This window comes from Sinocyclocheilus rhinocerous, unplaced genomic scaffold (genome assembly GCF_001515625.1).
Source record: "Sinocyclocheilus rhinocerous isolate Xijiao unplaced genomic scaffold, SAMN03320098_v1.1 scaffold1149, whole genome shotgun sequence".
Classification (NCBI taxonomy): domain Eukaryota; kingdom Metazoa; phylum Chordata; class Actinopteri; order Cypriniformes; family Cyprinidae; genus Sinocyclocheilus; species Sinocyclocheilus rhinocerous.
This window is the reverse complement of record NW_015664180.1, coordinates 316,644-324,890: the sequence shown is the minus strand read 5'-3', so window position 1 is coordinate 324,890 and position 8,247 is coordinate 316,644. Positions and strand designations below refer to the sequence as shown.

Genomic DNA, 8,247 nt, shown 5'->3' with positions numbered 1-8,247 from the left:
CGCTACAGGGTGACGCGGAGGGAGACGAATTGTTGAATAAAGTCTTTTTTTTTTTTTTTTGCGCACAAAAAGTATTCTCGTAGCTTTGAATAATTGCGAATGAACCACTGATGTCACATGTATTATTTTACAGATCTCCTTGCTACGTCTCTGGACTTGGGAACATTTAAATTGTGTTGCTGTCTATGCAGGGTCAGACAGCTCTCAGATTCCATCAAAAATATCTTAATTTGTGTTCCGAAGATGAACGAAGGTCTTACGGGTTTGAAACGACATGAGGGTGAGTAATTAATGACAGAATTTTCATTTTTGGGTGAACTATCCGTTTAACCGCTTACCCAGGTGCAACAGCAAGTTTGGGGAAAGTACACTACATCTCAATTAAGATGTCAATTCATTGTAAAATGGACTTATGTACCCGTTTTGAGTGGCCTGCACCCCTTGCTAGAGGTGAAACTATTTCATTGACGGCAATGTGAATAGTAGATGTTTATAAGGCGTTTTACCATAGTTGTCCTTCTTGTAAACCACAAGAGCACTTACATTCACAATGCCACGATGTATAAAAGCTCTAAAGTATGTGAAATACTGAATACATTTCTGTTACGATTCTGAATATTCATTTATTGAGATGTTGATATAAGGAAGATGAACAGGAAACAGCTTCATGAATGTACCAATGCTTACCTTGTAAGCACTGTAAATATGTACTTGTCTTGTTTCTGTATGTTCTATTAAAGTCTGCATCCCAAGCTTGTCATAATGGATCAATTTATGAAGTATACATGGTAGGTAATACTAACAACTTGACTTTTGTGAGTGGCGTTTGCTTAACTTGTTTTAATGCTTTTTTTCCCTCGACTCATTTCAAGTCAAATGAGGCTGAATTTTGAGGTAGATTGATCTTTTAATGATATTACAGCAAGCACAGAATATCCATGTGTATTAGTATGCAGTCTACGTACACAGTACATAAATTCTGCAATTCATTATATTTGACTTTTAGCACAAAACATTAAATTTCAAATCCCACTAGGAAGTGAGAAAAGCCTGTTGGTCTGTTATACAGATACCTGCATAAGGCAGACAACAAGGCCATCTTAAAACCATGGTCACATCTCCTATAGTGTTCTGGTCTCTCTTTATGAGGGAGAAAGAAATATAGCTCAAGTAAATCTACAATTTGTCCAAGTAGTTGTCTAAAGCTGGAATGCCTTCTTTGAGTCCCTTGCGCTTTTGTGTGTCAGCCACAATCTGAGCAGGCTTGGAATTGACTTCCATGGGGTCTCCAGGCAGGATCTGCCAATGGTCAAACATACACTGTGGGAAAGCCTGGCCAGATGTGTTGGAGCGAAGGTCAGCTATGAAACCTGCGTAAAGATAACAGTTCAGGCCATGTAACTTAAAACACACTAAAGTGAGAAGACAACAAAAGGTATTTTGATTCACTCACCAAATGATTCATTGACAGGCAAGTAGGCTTTGACCACAAACATTGGTGTTCCCATAACCTGGGATTCCTCAAATACAAGCCAACGCTTCTTGTTCAGTACATCATAGATGCCACCAACAACCGACTCTGGGCACTGTAGATGGATGACAAAGTTAGAGTAGAGTAGTAAATACCGAAAGAGCACCAACTCGACTTTCACAGTTGACTGCTTGCATACCTGAATCTCAACCAGGTACACAGGCTCAAGAAGCCTGGGCTCAGCTGTGAGCTGACAGGAGTAAAGCACCCTGCGTGCTGTGGGAATGATCTGGCCACCACCACGGTGGATGGCATCAGTGTGCAGGGTCACATCATGAATGTCAAAACGAATACCACGCATGTTCTCCTCGCACAAGACTCCCTAAAAAGAACGAAATGCCTTCAGAAAGAGCGCCAAGACTCAAAAACAACTAAACCAAGGGTGCCCAGTCTTGCTCCTGTAGGGCCACCTTCTTGCAGAGGTCAGCTCTGACCCCAATAAAACACACCAGCTAATCAAGATTTTAAACTCGAAAGTTCCAGAAAGGTGTACAGGAACAAATCTCTTCAAGAAGGTGGCCTAGGCCTTAGAGGAACAGGAGAGGACACTCTTGGTTAAGATGTGTAACATAACTTGCTTCTTTTATACCTCTTTAGTGGCCCACTGAAATCCAGCCACCACACTGTCCTTGATCTCATTCAAGTATTGGACTCCCTTGGTCACATCCACCAAAAATGTTGGGCCCAGTTCCATCAGGGCCAAAGCACCAGATCTTACGAGCTTCTGTGACTTCCCATTCATACTTTTCAACAAGGTAACGGGCACAGGCCTTCATCTCCTGTCTGGCAGTGACCTCACCCTTATCAATGTCTTCAGTAAGACCCTCAGCCAGAGGACGGGCCTTCATGAAGAGACGATTGTGCTTGTTAGGGGACTTGGAAAGGCACAGCAAAGCAGCTTAATAAAGACTGAATATTGTAATGCTCCAATTGTGTTAAAAGAAATTGATAAGTCAATGGTACCTTAAGGGGAATGCAGGCATGGTCCTCTTCAAGGTCCTTAAGGCATATCTCCAAATGAAGCTCACCAGCTCCGGCGATGATATGCTCACCAGACTCCTCAATGATGCACTGCACCATGGGATCTGACTTAGCCAGACGCTTCAACCCTTCCACCAATTTAGGTAGATCAGCAGGGTTCTTGACCTCTACTGCCAGTCTCACCACAGGACTTACACTGAACTTCATCACACGCATATTGTGGGCCTGCTCGTAAGTTGTGATGGTTCCGGTCTTTACCAAAAACTTATCCACAGCTACCAGACCCACAATGTTACTGCAGGGCACATCCTCAATGAGTTCTACTTAGCGGCCCATCATCAGAATGGTCCTGGAAGATATTTAAAATAAAAAATAAAAAGGGGGTAAGCCATTTCTGTTTTTATCCAATAGTTCTGTTTTTTGACAAAGCAGTTGTTTGGTTTAAAAACCAACCTTTGCATGGGTTTGAGGTAAAAGATCCTCCTTTTTTCCAGGGGTGAAATTTGGTCCTATAATGCACACCTTCAGGCCAGTGGACACAGCCAGAGAAGACACGGCCAAAGGCATAGAAACGACCTTTGTCGGAGGTCGGCACCATCTTAGAAATGTACATCTTGAGAGGCCCTTTGGGGTCACAGTTCTTGATACCTGAGAAAATGGTGACAACTTAACTTTGATCAACTTTGAATAATCTAGACAAAAAAAAAAAATCCTAGCTTCAATTTTTTATATTCTGAGAGCTATAACATACCCATGGCAGCCTCATCATCTCCAGGTCCTTCATAAAGCAGCTCACAGCGGTACTTCTGAGCAGTAACCGGTGAGGGCAGGTGGATGGTGATCATCTGAAGCGGAGCTTCTCCTGCTGGCAGCCAGCGACGCATCACAGCCTTCAGCAGGGGCTTGCCCTCCTTCTCCTCAGAATCTAATTTGATGTTCAGCTTTTCAATCAGCTTAGCGGTTTCCTCCAAGTTCATGGCATCAAATATCTATACAATGGGAAAAGTTACAGCTCCATAAAATATCCATATGCACAAAGCAAACGAACCCAAGTTGTTCACAACAGCCATATCAGACTGAATTTTTTCATCAAGACAATCAGGTCAAAGTGAAGAATTTTTAAATCATCATTAATGGCTTGGATAACAACTATGTTACCACTCATAGTGCAAGATTACTCACTTTGAAGATAGGGTCCAGGATCAGTTGGGCAAAAGTCCTGGTCTTTTGCCATCTGGTGAAGTGGCAGACTTGCTAAACTTGCCAGAGGAAGGGTCAAAGTACCTGCAAGAAATGGTCACATTACATAAAGAATCATTATATTCAGTTGTGTTGTTCTGTTGGGTTTTCCCCATCTCACCGGTCTCCCCAAAGCTTCTTCATGTCCTCCACCTTCTTGCACCACTCAGCTGGTCCCAGCAGGGCTTCACCTTTGGCAGCAAACTTAAATCACATACATCTCCGCAAACTGCTTCAAAGTGAAAGCCCATCCATGCAGTTCAGATCCAAAGCCAACAGTACCAATGACTGGATCGATCCAAGAGCAGGATGTTAAGTAGACACTTGGTGTACTTTAAAATCATTTTAGGACAATCAATTTAAAATTCAACCCAGAAACAGCATAGAAGGTTAAGTTCTTTGAAAAATTTAAAGGTCCCATGAGCAAGCCATGAGGCACTCACCATAATGTTGCCCATAGGTCCATTCTCATCCTTGCCATAGGTGGAGATGATCACGTTGACGTTCTCGATGCGCTGGAAGGTCTGGTACAGCTCTTTAGGGCCAGCTGCAGCTCCAGCAATGTACGGTCCATCTTGTTCATTATCAATACTGGCTTTATTCTCTCACCAATGGCCTGTCTGAGCACAGTCTCTGCCTGGACACACACCTGCAAGACAGCAATTTTTATAATTTGAATAAATAAGCCACAGATCATGCAACATTTCAGACTGCGAGTCATATCTGGTTCTCTCACATTTGGCACCCTACACTTCAAAATAAAGTTTCTTTAATGGAATCTAGGATTCCATGAAGAACGTTTAACATTCATGGAACCTTTCCATTGCACAAAAAAGTTCTTATGATAAAAGGCTCTTTTAAAAAAAATTGTTCTAAGAGCTGTTCACTGAAAGGTTCTTTAGGGAGCCTAAAATTATTCTTCTAAAGCATCACTGCAAAAACACATTTTTAACGGTGTACCTACTTTTACCAAAACACCACCATTTTAGCATCACAATGACAATTGATGCACACACCAGACACACAATCCACGACAACTAATGCTCCATCTGTGACACAAAGCGCAGCCGTAACCTCTGAAGAGAAGTCAACATGCCCAGATGAGTCAATTAGGTTGATGAGGAAGCCTGAGCCATCTTTGCACTGCTTAATGAAGGCCAAATCATTATCAGTGAGCACATAGAACATGGAGATGGCACTGTGGGTGCAAACAGTGAAGTTAATCTCTCAGTGTGTTTGTGCACGTGCACCTAATTCTCAATGTTTGTTCGCCAGGCTTTACAGATTTAGGTGTTGTGATGAGGAATGGGAATGTTTAACACTCACGTGGACTTAATGGTGATGCAACGCTCCTGCTCATCCTTCCTCGTATCTGTAAAACAGGTTTCTCCGGCACGGGCTGAGGCAATGATACCTGCTTTTGACACCAGAGTCTGTCAAAGTGGACTTGCCGTGATCAACGTGCGCTATCACAGACATGTTATGGATATTGGACTTCTTGTCCATGATGACACGGATCTGATCTACTGTGAAGTTCACCTAGGGAGGTGAAAAGAAAGGAAATTTAAAATAATTAATACTTCTGGTTATAAGAAAGAATATAATGTACCTAAATGTGCACTCAGTCCCAACAATACCTATGGTTTTGGACTATATAACGACTACCAATTGATCTAGAGGCATGAAGCACAAATTATGCAGGAGCAAAGCTATGTTTAGCCTATATTTTTTTTCCTCCAAGTGTAATATGAACAACACCATTCTAATGAATTTCTGAGCAGTGGCTGTTATTTTAGTAAAATTAATATTGTGTGTTTTATTTCAATGACAATAAACGCTAATAGCTCATGTGATCTCAAAATGGCAGCACCCATGAGGGGGCATGTAAAATGAAATTCTAGAGAAATTTTAATACATCGTCTAATTAACTTGTGCAGAACTTTATTTGCGAAATAAAACAATTGCAGAACAACGTACAAAGGTAAATATTACAAAAAAATAAAGTCTGTAGAGCCAGCTGTTTTGCTAACACACCACTGAAACAGACATGTTAGAATCAATACAGCCGACTTTGATGAAACCAGGGTAACAAACCCAGGCAGCACAATGGATAAAAAGTAAAGTGATCCACATAACATCTGTTCACCATTTCAGGGCAAACTAACTATGTACTAAAAATGATCAATTAAGCTAAAACGTATTTTAAACAGTAACTGTACCTATTATATACTTATAGACTAGGCAGAATTTAATTCATATGCTGGTCAGTGTTTCAGAAGTGTCTCGTACAGAATCCTCACTAGTAAATCTAATTCAACCACTCCAAGCATTTAAATAGTGACAAAATATCAAACTTTAGAAGATAATTAACGCATAAAGTAAATGTCATCATATATCGACTTACCATTTTGCCCGATGTTTTTGGATTCGTTTAACGGTGAACTCAGTTTTACACCGCCTGTCACGTTGAGACACAGGCGGGGAAGCGAGAGAGAGAGAGAAAAGCAACCTTCATGAATATATATCAAGCGCGCGCCGTACGTATTGTACGTGATGACGTCGGCAGTGTTGCCAACTAATTTTCAGAGAAAGTTCTTCTTCTTCTTTCAGGTTTAATGGCGGTTGGCAACTCATCTCAAAGGTGCATTACCGCCACCTACTAGACTGGAGTGTGGGTATTAGACTGACAGAGGTGGAGAGAGAGAGGGGGGAAATAAAGAAGGTGGAGTTTTGGGGAGGTGGAGGGATGCTGGAACAGCTGAGACTGTAGAGAGGTAAGCAGCTGCTTATATATACCCTGGCTGTTGATTGAAAGATTAGATGGGCTCGCTCCTCCCTAATTTACGTTAAGGAACTTCATTTAGTATGCTACACTCTAAGAAAAGTCTGTAAAAATAAGGCACAATCTACTATGTTAATATGACAGAATTTTCCGTAATGGTTTTTTACATACATTTTAAATTACACAAAATCAATTTTTAAAATTGCTAAATTTGTTGCTAGGTGCTTTTGGAAGAAAAAGTTGCTAGGGTAGTCTGAAAAGTTGCTAAATTTAGCAACAAAATTGCTAAATTGGCAACACTGGACGTCGGGCCATGGCTCACATTTAAAGGTGTAGTATCATTGTTCCAGGATGACAGAAAACGTAGAGAACAGGGTAGCCTATACAACGCGATAAAATATAATTGAATTACAGTAAATTACAGGCACATGAAATTGAGAAATGGATAATTTAAACCTTTTAAACGGTTTCCTTCATATAAAGCAGGCATTCGACCAGCAGGTGGCGCTTCCTCACTAAATTCACAAAGCCTCTGTTATAATGTCTCCAAAGTCTTGCAAACTCTGATTTACACACTATCAATCACTTATTTTTTTATGGTTCTCATGCGGTTTTGATTGGACAGTATGGAACTGTGGGTAAAAAGTGATGCTAAAGGTGATGGGGATGTAAATCATATATTTGACAGATCATGTAAGCTACGTGATTAGTATATTGATGTGGAGATACTGTAGGCTATGTGTTTTGGTTGGAATTAAGTAATCAAAATCTCCTTTGCAGGTTAGACGCCATATTGAATTTAACGCGAATAAAAACGAGGCTGTGTGGAACAGACACAGCCTTCACAATAGCAAGCACTGTATAAAAGTCTTAAATCATGTAATTTTCACAACTCACTTTTAAAAGTGTTTTATGGAGTTTTTGTCTACTTAAGTTTTCAGATAGACATTTCCCTTATAGCACACGTACATCTCGGGGACGTCTATTTGACGTCTGCATTTACATCAGCAAGACATATTTTTTAGAGTGTTTGGTCATCTGCAATATGTCTATAGGACATTTCCTATTAAATAGACGTTATTAGATGTCTTGAAGGTGTTTTTGATTTAGAATGTATGTAAAACTGACATCTTACAGACGTCTGTCAGATGTTTGTACACAGCAGATGCTTTCCAGATCAAGAGATCTTTAACAGACATCTTGCAGACGTACGTGTGCTATGGGTTCGTCAGCTAAACAATCGGTATGTTGTTAACCATTGAACGCACTGTAATTCTGTCCCTCACAGCCTCATTTCCATGTCAAAAATGTGTTAGGCCTATTACATTTCAACTGAGGATGCTCAGATTTGGCCGAAGTAGTTTAGCATTATCTATGACATATATGAAAAGGTCAGTATCTGTTCATGGAGTTAGTGTAAGTTTTAAAAGTTTTTTTTATATACCTTTGAAAAATGTTTAAAAGCTTTCAAATTATGATTAAGATTATTTTTTACTTAGAGTGACTATTTTGAAAATGTATACAATTTGTATAAAAACATTTCTAAGAACTTGACACTTTTTTAAACATAATTTTTTAACGATTTTACCTTTGTATTATCACAGACATCCTTATTCATCAATGACCTTTTAAACTTAGGATGTTTAACGCCCACAAACATCCCTGTAGCACCAGTCCTGCCTGCAAGATTCACATTCAATGGTAGTCCTGTAAC

The 8,247-nt window shown here is 40.1% G+C and overlaps 1 pseudogene; it reads right to left on the bottom strand.

Moving 5' to 3' along the window:
* Positions 1-951: 951 nt before the first annotated feature.
* LOC107729699 (elongation factor 2-like) lies at positions 952-6,252 on the bottom strand (annotated as a pseudogene).
* Between the last annotated feature and the right edge of the window lie 1,995 nt (positions 6,253-8,247).